Genomic DNA, 19,467 nt, shown 5'->3' with positions numbered 1-19,467 from the left:
GCATCATCCAGGGCTTTTCTCTCCATTTATGTAGCTTCATGTTTGGGTGTTTGCATTAGGGCAGGTCTGGCACTGGTTGGGACACAAAGCATTGTTATTTTTCTCACCAAACTTGGCCCTATTTATCTACTTGCATGTAACATTACTTTGAACTGCTAGGTTGGCAGAAGCTAAAGCGAGTGACAAGAGGTCACTCCATCATGCATTGCTAGGACTTGAATCAGTGGAGCACAGACCTTCTCCAGCATCTCTGAGCCACCATGCCTCTATGTGCACCTGTAAATCTTTTGTCAATTAATACAAGACTTGAGATATAGGTATAATACCATATGTTTGTAGTTATAAGCATCAGCCAGTAAATCAGTGATCCAGCTAAATTATGAATGAGAGGGCAAGTAGCTAAATCCTTCCTGTGAAGGAAGAAGCTATTCAAACACAGCTACTCAAAGTTCCATTCAACAGAGAGCCTTGAATCCCTTCACTTCACAGACCGGCTCTCTTAGAGGTGCAATCTTTCCCTAGAGCCAAATCCCTTTGGAATGTTCATATTTAACTTATTTCATCCCAGTCAGATTTCAACAGCACTGGAAGAGCCGTGGTGGTTAGAATACAGTATTGCAGGCTACTTTTGTGGACTGCCAGCAGTTCCTTCCTGACTGGCTCAGGGTTGACTTAAATCCTTCGGAAGTTGCTAAAATAAGGACCCGGATTGTTGGGGGAAATATTCAGATTCTGTAACCCACTTAGAGGAGGCTGTTAAGGCCTGTGAAATGGTATATTAGCCTAAGTGTTATTGCTATTAGGACACCGGGACAAAGCCTGAATGGTATCTTTGAATAGACCTGTGTGATATACAACTTTATACTAATCATATATCAATTTAAACCATCAGATGTCCTCTCACAGCAGCTTAGTTTAAATATTAAATGGCAGGGGAACTCTGAGGCACGTTACAAGTGGCTACCCACTGACAAAACCTACAGCCACTGATTAGAATTACTTACTAGCTCTGGCTCATTTCGGTGACTTTACCAGCAAAATGCTGGATAGAACCTTTCTATCACTCAGTGGGAGATCTTCATGCTCCTCCTATCCCAGGAAGGAATGAACTGCTTATCACCGTGATATATGTACAAACATGGGACTATCTAATACTTATACAGATGTTTAATGTGATCCAGTCCTTACATTATGAAATGCACAGCTTTGCATTCCTTTTCATCTCCTTGAATCGCCTTATTAGCTACATGATATGCAATACTCAACTTTCTATGGGAAATGGTGTCACATGTCACTTGTTATGCCTTACAATGCAAATCAAGATAATTGAATTCAAATTTCAGTGGATTCAGTTTCTTGGAAAACAGCTGAGGAAATCCTAGCAATTAGTGGTTGCTACCTAATTTTAGCAGCTCTGGAGGCCTGGCCTTGAAATGCTATCAAAGTGGCCTGTTGTCTCCTTGATGGGCTGAACCTGCATTCATGCTCTAAGATTTTACTCACACCGCGAATAAAGGAAGAACGCCTGTTTTACCACGTTGTTTCTTCCACTCTGCAAAGGAAAATGCAAGCTGGGCAAAAGTTGAGCAACAGGCAAATACTTCCAGCTATCCCTGAAGGATGAGAAAATCAAACACATCATTCATTATCCTACCTCCACGTTTCTGACTTTTCCTCTCAATTGCGAAATAGAAGCTTTGAGACCCACTTCATGATATCAAATTAAATGAACTACAATATGCTAAAATGAAAGAAAGACTAGCCCGAATAACCTCCATCTTGGATGTAGCACACGGCCCATGATTTGGGGGATATAGCACAAAGACAATTGCTAAGGCAAAGCTTTCTCAGATTGCTAATCAGAAGCAAATCTGCCTCTTTCAGAAAGATTTGCAGATTAAGTGGAATCCATATGAAGACCACAGAAACAGAAGCGATGAAGCTTTGTTAAAGGAGACAAGGATACCCTCCAAATAAAGGAGAAATTGAGAAAAGATGCGTAATGAACAAAAATGTTTTGCTTCTAATAACAGGAAATCATATGATCAAAAATCTCCCCATCACAGGATTTTCGGACATTTGGGGGGAACATTATTACAGAACTCAGTTTTCCAAATTGCTACATTGGGTTCCAGATCTGTGATCACTTTACAACCAGTCTAGTTATGAAGGAATGTTAACTGAGTTTATAACCGGAGAACACCCACACACACACAAAAACTACACAGCACAATTAAAAAGAAATTACGTTGAGCTTCCAACAAAGTGGACATTCTAAAAAAGACTTTTGTTAAGCTTAGTCATCCAAATTCAAACTGCTGAGACAGTCAAAATGAGCACATTCAATGACAATTGTGTTCCAAAAACAGTTAATAGTGGTGGAAAGGTGCCTCCTACTTAGGAATCCGGAAAGAGAGTGAGAAATAAATTAAGACATCTAAACCTACATGTTGAAGGACCTGTGAGGCAAGCCCGTTCTCCCAGGAAGTCTCAGATAAAAGGCAAATAAATCATAACTCTCACTTACAGATCACCCTACAAAACCAAATTTAGTAGAGAAAAATGGGGATCCAGAAGTGGAGCCATGTGAAAGGCAACTGACTGATTTGCAGAAGGCTGGATGGTTTTCATCCAGGAGAGACTTCAAATAAATTCTCTTAGCATTTAAACATTGTACCATTGCCAGCATATTGTTTAAAATGAAGCCTTTTCTGAGCAAGCGTGAGATCTTCCCATTATGTGTGTTTCATACGGAGGAAGTTAGCTCATTAATAACTCATTTTGGCATAAGAGGCTATTAGCTTAAAGTTTAATTGTAGCAACATAAAGGTAGAAAACTCCAATGCTGTTTTTATTATCCTTGTCCTTGAGAAAAGAGAATCTGAGTAAACAAACTCTTACCTCCTGTAGCAAGTCAGTCCTAAGAACCCCCTATTTTGTGCTAAATTGTGTTGCTTTGATTCCACGGCCGAGTAGAGGAGGCTACATCGTGAGAAGCTGGGTATTATTCACGTTTTGTCAACTGTATGCCTTTTGCAAAGTTAGATATGTAAAATCCTCACTCGAAATAACAGCTCACTGAGGTCTGAGTGACAGATTGTCCCTTTCCCTCCTGGGTTCTAATCTGTACATTGGGAGCAGGACTGACAGGGTTACAGACCAGCAGTTCAGCTAAGAATCTTCTCTATTGAACAGGTCAGGGTGCCTCATAATGTTTTTAACTGACTGCTGATTCTTTATATTTAACATACCATATTTTTTGGAGTATAAGATGCACCAAGATTTTGAAAAAGCAAATTAAAATTTTTTTTTCACTTTGCAGACATCCCAAAAATTGTCTGTTTTTCGCAAAAACAGGCCAGTTTTTTTTTTTTCAAAAAACGTCATGCACAGCGTTTAGGAGGCTTGTAGAATGGCGGCTGGGGGAGCCGGGGCCCTCCAAAAATGAGCAAAAACAGCCTTGTTTTTTGCGAAAACGGGCCATTTTTTTGCCCAAAAGGAGCATGCATAGCTTTTAGGAGGCTTATAAACTGCTCCTGGGGGGCCGGGAGGGGCAAAACATGGCCTGTTTTTTGCTCATTTTTGCCCTCCCCAGCCCTCAGGAAGCCTCCTAAAGGCTATGCATGGCCATTTTATAAAAGGGGGTAGGTTTTCGAGAGGCAAAAAATGTTGTATTCAGTTTATAAGATGCACCCAGATTTTTAGCCTCTTTTTTGAGGGAAAAAGGTGCATCTTATACTCTGAAAAATACGGCATTTCATTTTTGTTTTTTCTTTTACCTTTTTCGTCCTGGAAATAGACTTGTATTTTATCTTTTATTTTATTAGTATATTCATAAAACCAGTCAATAAATTATAACTGTTGAATTGTTGTTAGTTGCGAAGTCATGTCAAACCCATCACAAACCTATGGACAATGTTCCTCCATGCCTTCCTGTCTTCTGCCATCCTCTGGAGTCCATTTAATCTGACACCTAGTGCTTCGGTGACTCCATCCAGCCACCTGTCATCCCCTTCTTCTTTTGCCCTCAATCTTCCCCAGCATTAGGCTCTTTTCCAGGGAGTCCTTCCTTCTCATTAGGTGGCCAAAGTATTTGAATTTCCTCTTCAGGATCTGTCCTTCTAAAGAGCAGGCACGGTTGATCTCCTCTAGGACTGACTGGTTTGATCGCCTTGCAGCCCGAGGGACTCGCAGGAGTCTTTTCCAGCACCAGAGTTCAAAGGCCTCCATTCTTGGGCACTCAGCCTTCTTTATGGTCCAACTTTCAGAGCCACAGATTGCAACTGGGAAAACCACAGCCTTGATTAGACGCCCTTTTGTTGGCAGGGTGATGTCTCTGCTTTTTAGTACGCTGTCTAGATTTGCCATAGCTTTCCTCCCCAGGAGCAAATATCTTTTAATTTCTTGGCTGCAGTCCCCATCTGTGGTGATCTTGGAGCCCAGGAAAATAAAATCTGTCACTACCCCCATTTCTTCCCCATCTATTTGCCAGGAATTGAGAGGGCTGATTGCCATGATCTTAGTTTTCTTAATGTTGAGTTAATAACAACATCTCTTAATGTTTAGTTAATAACTATTGAATATATGCTGTTTATTGACTAGTAACCATTTAGTGTTATATTCTTTTAATTTCCTATTATAGATAGCTTTTAAGGATGTGCTCTAAAGAGAGGTTTCTGAAATCAGTTCATCCCCAACCAGTCAAAAGTTATCTGTTCAGACATTGTTTAGATCAGAGATCAGTGGTGGGTTCCTACCGGTTTGGACCAGTTTGGCCGAACTGGTTGGCGGCCTGGTTCGCTGGAACCTGCAGCAACCTAGGCCTGCCACGCCCCTGAACTGATTCTCCTGGTGGCGCTGTAGATGCTGCCATCTTGTTTTTTGCTTCTGCACATGCACAGAGCAATTGTACTGTACATGAACGCGCAGCGCTCATCAAGCACATGCGCGGTGTGCCCCTGAGCGAACAGTAGTCTCTGTCGGAACCCACCACTGTCAGAGATGCATATTTTTTAATCAATATATCTATAAGGGACATTCCTGGTCTACACTCCAGAAAATGGATGAGGTGAAGGTACTGCATGGAATAAAGACATTAGATTGTATTACAACTACAATCCAATTACAATTAATTGAATTCAATTGAGTAAATCCTCCTGAATTTAATCACTTTCTTCTCCTCTCATAGAATATGTTGGCCACTTTCTGCAGGCTCTGCAGGGAGATATTCTCAGTGGTTTCTGGGATCACAATCAGTCCTAGGAGCTTCAATTGTGAACTTCTTGTTGGATCTGAGTTTTTCCAAATCTATGTCCTAGGAATTCTTCCCAGAGCCAGAAGGCAATGAAATATTCAGCTGCGGTGCATTTAAAATTGCATGGGTTCGAAATGAGCTTTTATAGACCACATTGTATATTCAGGAAAGACCGTCTTCCCTGGGTTGGGGGTAAAATCCATTTATTAGAATTAGGAGATCTAGAGTGAAGTAGATCACATTCTCACTAGACGGCAGCAATGGGAAAATAATTTATGGCTGTGGTCCAAGTTTCTGTGGCCAGATCTGGTAGCCCAAAGGTTGCACTCTGTCCATTAGTTTCTAACTGCCATTTTAAAAATCTCATTTGCCGCAATGCTCTCTGATTTGGTAACACGAGGATGTTCTGTTACAAGACAAGCAGCCAGCCAGTTTTTATATAGTCTGATAATGACTTGGCTCCTGTCGCAAAATCTCCTCTTCCCACCTCCCTTTGAAGTCAACACTAAATCAATATTAATCGCTTCTTATAAGCATCTCGACAGCCCAATTTTGCACCTCGTGAAATAAAGCCTATATTTTTGTAGAATATTAATATTTTTTGTTATTTAGGTTGGATTTAATGCTCATCTATACAACACAATAGCAGAGTTGGAAGGGACCTTGGAGGTCTTCTAGTCCAACCCCCTGCCTAAGCAAGAAATCCTATGCCGTTCCAGACAAATGGCTATCCAACATCTTCTTAAAGACTTCCAGTGTTGGGGCATTCACAACTTCTGGAGGCAACTTCTGTTCCACTGATTAATTGTCCTCACTGTCAGGAAATTCCTCCTCAGTTCTAAGTTGCTTCTCTCCTTGTTTAGTTTCCACCCATTGCTTCTTGTTCTGCTCTCAGGTGCCTTGGAGGATAGCTTGACTCCCTCTTCTTTGGGGCAACCCCTGAGAAATTGGAAGACTGCTATCATGTCTCCCCTAGTCCTTCTTTTCATTAAATTTGGCATACTTAGTTCCTGCAACCGTTCTTCATATGTTTTAGTCTCCAGTCCCCTAATCATCTTTGTTGCTCTTCTCTGCACTCTTTCTAGAGTCTCCAATCTTTTCTACATCGTGGCGACCAAAACAGAATGCAGTATTCCAAGTGTGGCCTTACCAAGGCATTATAAAGCGGCATTAACACTTCACGTGATCTTGATTCTATCCCTTTGTTTATTTAGCCTAGAACTGTGCTGGCTTATTTGGCAGCTGCTGCCCACGGCTGGCTCATATTTAAATGGTTGTCCACTAGGACTCCAAGATCCTTCTCACAGTTACTACTATTGAGCAAGGTACCACATATACTTAAATTCACCCTGTTTATCCCTCATATTCTGTGCATTGGTGTATAGGCATTTGAGTCCATTTTGATTGACCCTGTGTTTACTGTCTACATAACCTGAGTTATACCTGACTCCCCCTATTTTCTTGCCACTTGTATGATTCATGCACATGGTATGGCACTCACTATTAAATGCTTGGTTTTGCTTGACAGCAGGAGTGATAATCTTACCCACAGAAACATCTATGTTGCATGCACTGATAACCCTATGAGTTTTAGATTGCTGGGGACAGAAATGTTCTGTATCAATTAACTCTCTGTCCCCGCTGTTCAGTTTAAATGTTTATCCAGAAAATCTGTGAATTTAATGCCAAGTAACTCAGTCCCTTTCTTGGATGGGTGCAAACCATCTCTTTTGTACAGTTTTTCATTGGACCAGCTGCAGGCATCATGACTAATAAAACCAAAGCCTTCCCTTTTACACCACTCCTTTAGCCACACATTAAACTCTGCTACATGCTGGCCCTTCCCTTTTTGTTCCTTATATACTGGTAAAACCTCTGATAAGCCTACAAGCTACACTACTAAGTTCATACCCCAAGCTCTGGAAATCATTCTGCACAGAAAGTACATCTTTTTGGATCAGATCATTTGTGCCAAGATGTATAATAGCATCAACGTCACAGTTCTTACTTGCATTCTTGACTATCTACATTTGCACCTATGAGAGAGGATAATTATGTGCCTTGGAAACAATAATTGTTTATTACTGTTGTAGTGTAAAATTGAAAGCCTATAAAATAACCACATGGAAAAAAACACTGTAGTATTTTGATCCCTCTCTAATGTTGATAATATATGGTTCTCTCTGTAGTGACTTCTGTTGTAGCAAAATCAAAATATACAGAGAATTTGGATCCTCGACTTTCTTTCCTTACTTCCCCCCTCCCTTTCTCCCCTCCCTCCTGTCAGCCTCCCCCCACTCTGAGCCCACCAGCCTACCAGAGAGGTTAAGCTACGACTCCCATCCTGCCCTTATGTAGCCCATTGAAAAAGGCATTTGGTTCTGCAAGGCTATTGTAGACTGACAATCTGTCAATCATTGCTCATTCTATAAGAATAATTCCCAAAGAACCTGGAATGTGTAGATAAAAATGGGATTTGGCTGCTTTTTTATTATTGGTATTTAGGATAAATTCATTCTAAGCAAAAAAAACCACAGCAAATATATTTTTTTCCTGTGTACAAAAGTACATTGTAAATAAATGATGAATCATTTATACAAATTGAGTATAAATTGTTTTGATAGGCTGAATTAAGGGACACCACTGCAGCCAAAGCCTGAACACTCCTTTCTTCCTATAAATCTTCCATCATTTTGAAATATTTCTCTTAGTGTAGGAAATTTAAAAAACAAATATTAGACAGGAAAGTAACATGATATATTTTAGAAACTAGAAACTAAAGTGGAAAAAGATCTGCTCCTTTATATTGCAGTGAAGAAAAATGAAAGAGGCAGCTTTACCAAGTAGACATAATCTGTGCTCCAAGTTCTCCTTTTATTGCTCTTCCCTTATTTTTATTTCTTCTTCCTTTGCAGCTTGGATGCTATTGAAACACTGACACAAATCCTGCTTTCTGCACCTTTGTTTATGTAAATATAAGAGCACGTTCCTCCTGTGATTGATGACGTCTGTTTCTGCAGTTTACAACCAAGTAGATATGGTTGCACTTATGCCAGATATTAAAATCTCTGGTTTTAATTATACATTTCACTGTAAATTGTTGATGACATTTAGTTGCTCCCTTGTAGTTTGGTCTGTGGCTGTAATTAACTTTTATCCCTCTTATAACCTAAAAACCAGTTGGTCTCCCTCAGATTAATTGCTGCTTCTTGGCCCTTAAAGCTAGCCTAGAATTTCTAGCTATGAGGCTGTAGTAGTAAGAGATGCAGAAAGGATTGCTACGTATCTTCAGAAACTATATAGGGGCTTAAGATCCCCCCCCGCTCCTTTTCCAGTCCTTCATACAGGTAATCCTTGACTTACAATCACAAATGAGCCCAGATGTTATGCTGCTAAGCGGGACAGTTAAGTGAGATTTGCCCCATTTTCCTGCCACGGTTGTTAAACGAATCACTGCAGCTGTTGAGTAGTAACCCTGTGGTTAGATGAATCTGGCTTCCCCGTTGACTCTGCTGCTCAGACGGTCGCAAAGGTGACCCCATGACCCCAGGGCGCTCCAACTGTTATAAATATGAGCCAATTGCCAACGGCCATAATATGGATACGTGGCCATGAGATGCTGCAGCAGTTGTAAGTGTGAAAAATTGTCATAGGTCACTTTTTGGGTGCCGTTGTAGCTTAGCACAATGACTAAATGAATGGTTGTAAATGGTCTCAAGGGCTACCCGTATTTTTGTTTCAATGAACATGGTTTTTGGACTTATGAATCATTCTAAGAACATGCATCCCACAGCAGGCTTGTCACATACAACTTCCTTTCCCAAGATTACCATCAGGATGTTGATTGAGAAGCAACTCACAGGGCAGGCACCCAGAAGAGGGGAAAAATCATTAACTGCAAATGTTCCTGTGCAGCCAATGGGGAAAGTATGAGACGGATCTCAGATCTGCAGCTGCTACATGCCATCCTCCAATTCAGTCTCTGATCTAGTTTATGTCAGATCAAGTAATTTGGGTGTTCTGTGAATTAAGCAGGACGCTAAGCAGGCTTGGACATAATCAATACTTGGTTGGGACACCGCCAGAAATTCAAAAGCCAATGGCTAAACTTGAAACAATCATCCTGGAAATGGGCAGTGGCAATCCCTTTCCATTTTGTTGCTGATAAAACTGCATGGATCAATATCATTGCCAATAAAATTACCCAGAGCTGCAATTGTCTTGAAACTGTGTTATCTCATTGCAGGTTTGAACTAAAGATTGGTTCAGGGCCTGTTCAAAAGTGCCACTGCAGCATCTCCAAACTCACACCTTCATTTCAACCATATTTCAGGTTCAGGAGTGAAATTCATCAGGATCTGACAGATTCTGGAGAACCAGTAGCGGAAATTTTGAGTAGCTCAGAGAACCAGTAAGTACCACCTCTGGCTGGCCTCAGAGTGTGGTGGGAATGGAGACTTTGCAATATCCTTCCCCCAGGTATGGGGATTTTGCAGTATCCTTCCCCTGCCACACTCACCAAAGCACATCTACATAACCAGTAGTAAAAAAAAAATTGAATTTCACCACTGCTCAGGTTGACGTCAATGTTTTATTGAATGAGCAGCCACAGCCAGCAGAGGCTGATGTTTAGATGAAAAAGAAGCTCTGAGGCAGGGATGTCCAACCCTGGCAACTTTTTTAAGACTTATGAATTTTAATGCTAAGAATTCCCGTCAGTCATGAGAGAATTCTGAGTGTTAAAGTCCACAAGTCTTGAAGTTGCCAAGATTGGACATCCCTACTCTAATGTTTGACAGCAGCCATGGAAGGAGCTGAAGAAAAAGCCCATCAATGATCTGATGAAGGATTCACTAAACTCTGGTTTCAACTGATTCACATCTATAGGATTCATATGTGAAGTTATCTAGTCAAGCAAGAAATTTCAATCTAATTGAAATATTCCCTATTCAACCATCCAAGTAGTCAGACTTCAGGCTTGTTCACTTATAGTATTTTGTGTTTTAGCTGAACCACCAAATCCAAAACCATGGATAGTATATAAAAATAGCAAAAATAAAAAGAGGGGAGTCAACCTATTCTCCAGAGCATCTGAGGGCAGAACAAGAAGCAATGAATAGAAACTAATCAAGGAGAGAACCAATCTAGAACTAAGCAGAAATTTCCTGACAGTGAGAACAATTAGTAGAATGACTTGCCTCCAGGAATTGTGTATGCTCCAACACTGAAAGGTTTTAAGAAGAGTTTGGACCACCATTTGTCTGAAATAGGGTTTCCTGCTTGAGTAGGGGGCTGGACTAGGAGGTCCATTCCAATTCCATTATTCTATTATATTTTTCAGAAATTTTTGCAATCCAGAATTAGACAAAATACACGCTCTTCCTTGCCACTATTCTGTTCTAGGCACAAACGGCATCCACAAATATCCTACCACAAGTGTTATGCAATTTGCCTCAAAATGTCAAGATGTCTAATTCAAATATGGTTGTGTCATTGGATTATTAGATTTATTCCCACAATTTATTTTTGCATAACTCAAGACATAATTTATCTACTTGTTTTCCCCACAATAATTCAGCGAGTAAAGAAAAATGACTATCCCAAAGTCACCCAGCTAGCCTTCATCGTTAAGGGAAAGTCTAAAACTCGGTATCCTGGTTTCTAGGCCAGCATCTTAAGCAGACAGGTCTAGAGACTTGTTCCCAATCCTACAGCCACCAGTAGTTCTGCCCACTCCTATCCCACCCTAGTTTCTTCATTTTAGCATCATTTAGGAGATAGGAAGTGGTTTTGTGGTTGCTCTTCGGGATCCTTGAAATTTAGGCCCCAATCTAACAACTACCCACATTCATGGAAAATGCTTCACTCAATGAGCACGAAAGTCTCCAAGTTTCACCTTTTGGCACTTCTGCTCTCAGAATAAAAGTGCATCATTTTATAGGCCAGGTTGAGAAACCCAGAGTTTTTGGATACCACTAATCTACAACTCTCGGGAACCTAATCCTATGTCAGTAGAGGATGAGTTGGGAGCTAAAATTCAGCAACATTTGGCAAATCATGATTCCCTAAATCTTATTAGCCCCTACTATAAAGCTTCCTACTTAAGATTTGCAACATTGCTGGAGATGTCTGCTCATATACAAACCCATGGCTTGCGTGAAAAGCTTGGTGTCTACATCTCTTATAATTAAATACCTTTCTCTGGGACACTACATGGTCCCTTGTCCCTAATATTCTATAACAATAAGGAACCATATCTTGCTGAATTGTCTTAATTAAAGATTGCTTCTTAATACTGAAAAGTACAGCGTGAGAGATTCCTTATTGAAGTATTGGGACATTTAATCTATAGCATTTTAATGGAGAAACACCCCATTAGCTTCCTTTTCTTTCATGCTAGGATGAGGTTGAAAAGAACAGGTGCATCTCCAGTTTCCTCTCGTTGTAGGAACCGTAAAAGTAACTTAACACCTGAATTCTGTTTTTTAGAGAAAGAGAGGGAGAGAGGAGAGGGAGAGAAATCAGCAGTAGCAACCCTTGCTTAGTAATTATCTGAACAGTGGGTGGTTGAAGAGTCTTCTTATGTTCCACCTGCATTCAGCTTTTTAATTTGATTGCACTTTTGACATGCGCTTCCCGTATGAAACCAATGTAGAACATTTCCTGTTTTCAAGATTACATTAAATAAAGGAAAAAAGGCTACGCTTACTTGCATTATTAATGTGCTCTTTGAGGGGAAAGAAACCTACAACAAGGCAATTTGCAGTAATGAGTTTACAGTGATCCAACAATTCTAAGAATTTGAATCATATCTGCATTCCTTTCTTTCTCTTTCTCTCTCAACTTCACTCGCCCTGCATGCAGCCTTTCCTTCTGAAGAGAAGAGCAAGGACAGGGAGGAAGCAAATTATGTGGAGCCATCTCTAAATCTCCACTTCCTCATGTCGTTTGGCGTTTACGAGATGGGTGATGTTGTCAGGAAAAGTGGCAAGAGATTTTTTCTCCCCAACTTTCTTGTTTAGCTACCGTTTTTGAAGGCAACTGTCTTCAGTGCAGAGACCTGATACAGAAATCAACCACAGGCTAAGACGGTAATAATTCTCCCCCAGAATGACAGGGGAGGATGGAACTGATGAAATCAAAGAGATTTGCTGCTATTGCAACTTCTGCAGAAGAGTCTCACCATGGCCAACTCACAACGGCTAATTCAACACAGCCAACCTGCCACAGCCAACTTGCCTGGGACAACTCACTGCAGGACAAGAGTTACACTAAGATCAAATAAATTGTGGAATAGACTCATTAAAGAAGAGATGCAAAAGGAGGGACAAAATGAAATGTGAATGACAAAAATTAAAATAAATTTATTTAAAACTAGCCGATAACCTTGCGTTGCCCAAGTATTTATTTATAGGGGGAAAATATCCAGACCAAATGTAATTTCTAATGTTGGATTTTTCATCTTACCAGAGGGAGCCCCCTTGTGGAGTAATGTGAAGCTGTTACTATGGCAACTCCACTGTGCTGCGCAGTAGAAGTCATTTTACAGTAGCACAGTAGAAGTCATTTTAAGGCACAACAGGCTGTATCTTAACAAAATACACACCTTGAGGGATTTTAGAGGTGTCTTACCCCTACAATATTTGTTTGCAGAGAGTAAGTCATCTGTGTACCAAGTTTGGTTGAAATTGCTGGAGGCATTCCAGAGTTATGCTGGAACATACACCTACACACACACACACACACAGACGTGCGTTTTATGTATATAAAAGCACAGCCGTTTTTATACAGATAGATACTGTAGATAATTAAATTCAATTGTTAAATTGTCCCATGGCAAGTTTTCCCACGATGAGGTGGCTGCAGCAAGTTCACCATGGTGAGTTAGGAGTGGCAAGTTATCCAAATCTTCTGCAGAAGTGCCTTCTTCCCAGCTTGGAACTGAACCAGATGAATATTTCTTCCCACAATTTCTTACAAGGTCACTTTAAGAAATTTGGGAGGGGGGTTGTATGGGAAGGAATATCTCACAGGTTCATTAGTGAATGCAGCTCCCATATGTATGGGTGAGTACTGGGGAGGGTTCCTTTTACCACCCCCCCTGATTAGTTACACAAACAGACCCGGTTAAAGAATGGGATGCTGGCCCAAAAAGCATGAATCCTTATTGTGCCTTAGTTTACTCAGAAAGCACCTCAGAAAGCATGTGGCCCTTTGATGGTCCTGATGTGATTTCAGGGGCTCACTTAAGGGTCTTTGACATTTGAGGCCATAGGATCGATTTGGTATGTTTGTATGCTAAACCAACTCCAAAAGACCATTAAAGAGAAGGAATTGTTGGAAAGCCTGTATTGGCTTTATATAGCACAGTGCAAGATAGGGAGATTGTGCTGATCTCAGAATAACCAATCAAAGCAATTTGATGAGCTGATGATCAAAGCAAGCAAGATGAAAAGCCTCTCCTAAAAAGAGGTCTAGAAAAATATAATCTTACTTCAAAAACTGTCAAGATGTTAACCCTGCTTCAAAAAGTCTAGTAAGAGAATCCCTCAGATCCCATACAGAGGAAAAGAAAAAAGAAAACGAACTCACATCTGGGGAAGCTCACATCTGTGCATGTTATTTTAAACTAAATACAGCACAGGTTCGAATCCCAGTAGGGGTATGGCTAGCTGATGAGAGCTAAATAGCTTGAAATAGATCTATACTAGTCTCCCTTTATTTATTTATCAGCACAAATACAGGGCCGCTGGTGTTCTCATGGATGCGCGCAGTGTGCGCGCACATGTGTGCAGCATGTGCATGCGTTTAAGTGCCTCCATGATGCTCTGTGACGCTCCAGCTTGTCTGCGGAGCATCGCGCAGGCGCTGTACATGCCATGCACCTGTGCAAAAGTGCGGAAGTCTTTAAACTCCAGTAAGGAGCTTGGGTGGGCGGTGGGCCCTCCGGAGCACCGTACCGGAACCGTATCCAGTGCTCCGGGCTGGCTCCGGTACGCCCATACCGGGGCCTACCGTCTGCAACCCATCACTGCGCCGAATGTCGGTCTGTGTTAGGAGTCCTATCTATGCATATTTTATCTAATTTTAATAGTTAAATGTAAAGTGTAACCTCTATGTATCTCTATAATTTTACATTTAAATAATTACACATAATAGCAGTGATGTGATGTTTGAATTCAATACTTAGCTCAGTTATAATATTACTAATTACATTCAAAATGTAGTCATAAAATTAAGTAATAGTTTCTACTACTATTAAAAGTAGAGTATTCAAAATTACTGCTTAAATTACTTTTTGTCTTTATGTAAAATTATGGCAATGGTATCAAAACAAATCAAACAATGACACCACAAGTCCATTTTCTCCCAAAGGAAGGAGTTCATGACATTAATTCCAAATAAACAACAAAGATAGAAAATTGTTTGACACGCATTAATTCATAACCCCTGGGTTATCCTCTACATGACAATGCCTCAATCTGCATTAGAATATCCACTATTAGGTTCTGATAGGTCCTTAACCAAGGTGTTCATGGACAGTTTTCGTTTTCAAGTTATTAGTCTCCCTTCCTCAAGATTTCCACTTAGGCTGTTCTTTATCTTTCTCGGCCCAGCAAAGATAAACGATGACAATACGAGCTAGGATCTAATTTGCTTGATTTACATCCAGCTGCTTTTATCTGGCTTCTGAATGATGCAACCATGTCTGTTTGTTATGTTCTCATTAATTCATGCTATGATTTTTGTTTTGCTTGTAAAATGCCTGGATGCTGGACTTGCTGTTGTTGTCTTACTTTAAAAGTTCAGACGACATATATACATGATTTAAACAAACAAACTGCAACATGAGAAATTATCAGGATAAATTCGATCTCTCCAATTGCTCTTCCCAATTTAATTTTGTTAAATTATATTGGGAGTGATGTAAGTCAGAAAATTCCAGTCTTAGCCAGGCATATTCAACAAACAAACTTGAGGCTATATTCCACCATCACTTCCCTGGTTTCTTGTATTAAGACCGGGTGACATGGATGTCTTTGTGGGGGTGGGGGGGGTGGGGTGGGGAGAACCTCCCAGTAGATTTTTTCCCTTCCTATTAAGATAAGGAGACCCCTGAAGTCTGCTACTCATCTGGTAGCAGAGGTGGTATTCAGCCGGTTCGAACCGCTTCAGGCGAATTGGTAGTGCCAATTTTAACTGGTTTGCCAAATCAGCAAATAGGCCTCTGGCTGTTCTTGCCCCTGCCCACCTACTTGGCACTCACACCTTATTTAGGATACAGGTTTCCCACCTCTGCATATCTATACTTGACCTTGAAGTTAAACTTCTCACAAGGCACAGCTGGGCTTCTATTCCCCCCCCTTCTTCCTTGCCTCTCTCTCTCCCTCCGGCCGTCAGCTCACGAGGCACGGATAGCAGAGATGCAGCTAGGACAGGCTGCTCCTTTTGAAGTAAGTCTAAACAAAACAAAACCAGACAGGAAGAGTTAATAGTACATCGGACACAGAAGGGCCAGAAGGGTCACTTGGGGTTGCATTTCCCAGGGCATCATCAAGTACAATTTAGCCAGGAGCTTCGGCTGAATTTTAGGCCTGGGGGGGAAGGAGCGTAGCGGGTTGGAGCGTGTCCCCCACCCTGTAACCTTCACATCCCAATCCTCTTCGACCTGGCATCTTTATTGAGTCCAGTGGTGGGTCTGGCCTTACTTGTAAAAATGAGAAGGAGCCATGAAACGAATGGTTAAAGAAAACCCCTCTTGTTATTAAAAATATATATCTGTCACATAATATGCAAGACAAAAGTCTTTGGGTATGTCCCATATTCCCACAGTTTTGATATTTCACCTAGATGTATGGATTTCAAGCTTAATTGCCTCCTTCTCCCCCACTCCCCCAAGGTAAATAATTGCAGGTCCTTTGCTAACACAATATTTTAAGCAGATAAAGCCAGACGCTATCAAGGCCAGACTTAATGACAAATTATATCGGTTGCTAAGTATGAAATGTGTGGATTTACTTATTGAGTCATGACTGAGGTCTAATAACTTTTATGCCAAATGAGGCATGAAACATATTGTCAAATTCTTAATGTCAGCCTGTGCAACGATATTGGGTTTTAATTTTATCCAGTTGTACAGTATGAGATATCTGCTTCAAATTGCATGAAATGTGCAGTTGAATCTGAGAGGTTGCCATAATATGTGCTTGGCATTTTTATTATGAGTAATCAAAGATTTCAAATATACAATTATTATAAATGTTCATTATAATATACAACTGTACTTTTACAAGGATGGATTTCCAATAGAAAATAATATCTAAGGCTCAGGATTTAACTGCTTCATGCAGTTTCTGGTGTTGGTTGTTTCATCGCAAACATTTCATCTCCCAAATAAATAATGATGTTACCTGGCTGGTTAGTGAAATGTCTTCAGCCCCAAGAACTCCGAAGGATCAACTTTTACAAATAAGCAAGCCTAAGCATAAGAAGAATATCCTAGTCCCCTTTTGCCTAAGTACTCAAGCTAAAAAGAGAAAATATGTGCTACGTATAAGATATTACAAGAAGTAGTTCTATGTATTTTAATATTGTTTGAAAGGGTGCCTGGGATGCAAATTTCGGCCTCATTGCCTTTCTTCTCTGACCTTCCTCTAATGATATTTCATTCATATTCTCTCTCTTATCACATCTTCAACTCGCCCTTTCTCCAACATATTCAGGCAACGTGCATAAAAAACACTCTATTTTATCCTCCCAAGAACTACAGTTTCGTAGCCAGGGCTGGAATTTTAACTGACTTTCAATTATCCAAAGAAAGTTCTCTTTCAGGGGACCTTGGTGCTCTCTGAGCTTGCTAGTTTTCTTGCAGACATTTCATTACCCTCACTAGGTAACACCATCAGGGCTGCCAAGGGTTAGTGCTGTTTGCCGTCAGTTGATTTTCTAGCATCTACCTGTGCAGGGGAGGGGTGGGGGTGGGGGGGTCAGTCTTAGGGATTCTTTGGTTGGGCCGTTTACTGATGGCTTTTTGGCAGCTTCTTGATTGGGGCATTTTGCTTACTTGATTGTTGGTCTGAAGTTAACCTTGGAGTTAATCTATGCTGATCTGAGAGCTAAATTCTGCTGGAGAAGGACTGGAGCCTTTTTTCTTCTTTGGGGCTGGTTGATCATAGTCCATAGTGTCGTTAATATCCATTGTGTCTCTTAGTGACTGATTTGTCAGAGGGCTTCTGGAAATTCCCTGACATTTTTGGACTGTCACGTTTTCCCAATTGAAACTATGGTTAAATCTGCCTAAATATTTTGGAATTAAAGATTTCTTTTGGTCATTTTTCACAGTTATTGTATTAAGCATTACAGTTTAACGGGGAAAAAAATTAATCAAGAAGGGGAAAAAATAACAAGCGCAGGAAAAATGCACTGGTTTTTTTTTGAATGGCAGCATGAACCATCCTGGGTCAATGGAAGTAAGGTAGCATATTAATGAGATAAACAAACAAGGCTGCTTGGCAGAATGCATCTTGCATGAGCCTTAAAAATATGAAGAGGAGAAAAAATAGCAGGGAAACTTCCACAATCAATCTCAGGGTAATGACTAAAACATTGGAAAAGCTTCAGAATTTGGGGTTGAAATCTGTGTACATTTACAGAGCAAGGTGCTCAATTCCAGCTATATAATTTAAATGAATGCTGGGGGAAAGAACTGTGATTGATTTCTTGACATTTCATATATTGTCAACTGCTCACAGCCGTCACTTGAAAATTGCAGGTGTCGGGAAAACCAAGATGTTTTCATTGGGTGTGTTTTGAGACTACAGAAAAACGTTGTGTTATGTGCTGGTTAAAACAAAGCAATATGAAAGATCAAAGAGCCAATCAGTGATGCTGTCAAGCCAATAGAAAGACAGGCAGATTGAGAGGTAGAATTCCTAAGCAGGTGAACGCATATGCAGTGATTTCCAGGTAAACGTGTGGAATTGGCCCAGGTGCTGCCACACAACTGGACCTTTTCTTTACTTTTCTCTAAAATTTATCTGGATCTCATATATTTATGACCAGTATGTGAGAAACTTGCATGGAGAGGGTGATGCATACAGAGATTATGAAAAATGGTCTTGAAGGACGGTGGGAAGATGCATTATCAAGGCAGTGGTTAGATAGGTTCTACTGAAGCCCATTCCAAGAATCTAAGTAGAAAAGTTAATTAGGCCTCTACCTAATTCACCTGAAGATAGAGTAAGGGAGGAAGTATATTCAGACTTGCAAGTTACTATTTACTCTAGTTGCTGTAATAATAAATACAGTTTTAGACCAATATAGAATTGGTTTCTTGGTCTGGTCTACTCATAGGGCCAATAGTAAATGAGGTATCTTATAAAGCAATGGTGGGATTCATTTTTTTTTACTACTGGTTCTGTGGGCGTGGCTTGGTGGGTGTGGCAGGGGAGGGATACTGTAAAATCTCCATTCCCTCCCCACTCCAGGGGAAGATTACTGCAAAATCCCCATTTCCTCCCGATCAGCTGGGACTCGGGAATAGATGAGGGCAGAGCCAGTCAGGGGTAGTATTTACTGGTTCTCCAAACTACTCAAAATTTCCGCTACCGGTTCTCCAGAACTGGTCAGAACCGGCTGAATACCAACTTTGTTATAAAGGGCTGAAGAAATTGGTAACAGATGCATAGAAGGAGATCAGTACACAAAAGCCGGGCTAGAAGGCCCTGGTAATTCATCAAGTCCATGGAACATTTTAAATTATTCCAGATTGGCTGACAGTTGAATGTTTCATGCAGTCGTGTTGATGAAATCACAAGCTCTGCTAAGAATTTTAACTGTTGCTGAAAAACACAACTGAGCCACGCAATTTGTATTCCAAGAGTAACACAAATACTAGAGGGAATCTTCTCATAATGAGCGCTCGGTCATAACTCAACTTTTGAAAGTTCTAATCTTCTCAAATCATAATTAATATTGTAACTCATGTTATTGATTTTTTTTTAAAAAAAAAAAACCAAAATGCGAAATGCATCTTTTAAAAATTCTGGTAACAATTCTTTCTTGGCAGTCATTGGGATTTCTGTATGCAAATGATCTCATTCCCTTTTAAAAGCTAAATTTATGGATTGAACTCATTATTTTTTAATTAAAAGCCTCTTCCATTGTAGTTCTTGCATTTCAAAGTCTTTTGCCGCAATCTCCCCCTCCCCCTC

This window comes from Thamnophis sirtalis, unplaced genomic scaffold (assembly GCF_051295495.1).
Source record: "Thamnophis sirtalis isolate CommonGarterSnake01/CBP01778 unplaced genomic scaffold, rThaSir2_p1.2 scaffold_2, whole genome shotgun sequence".
NCBI classification, from domain to species: Eukaryota; Metazoa; Chordata; class Lepidosauria; order Squamata; family Natricidae; genus Thamnophis; species Thamnophis sirtalis.
This window is presented reverse-complemented; position numbering follows the sequence as displayed.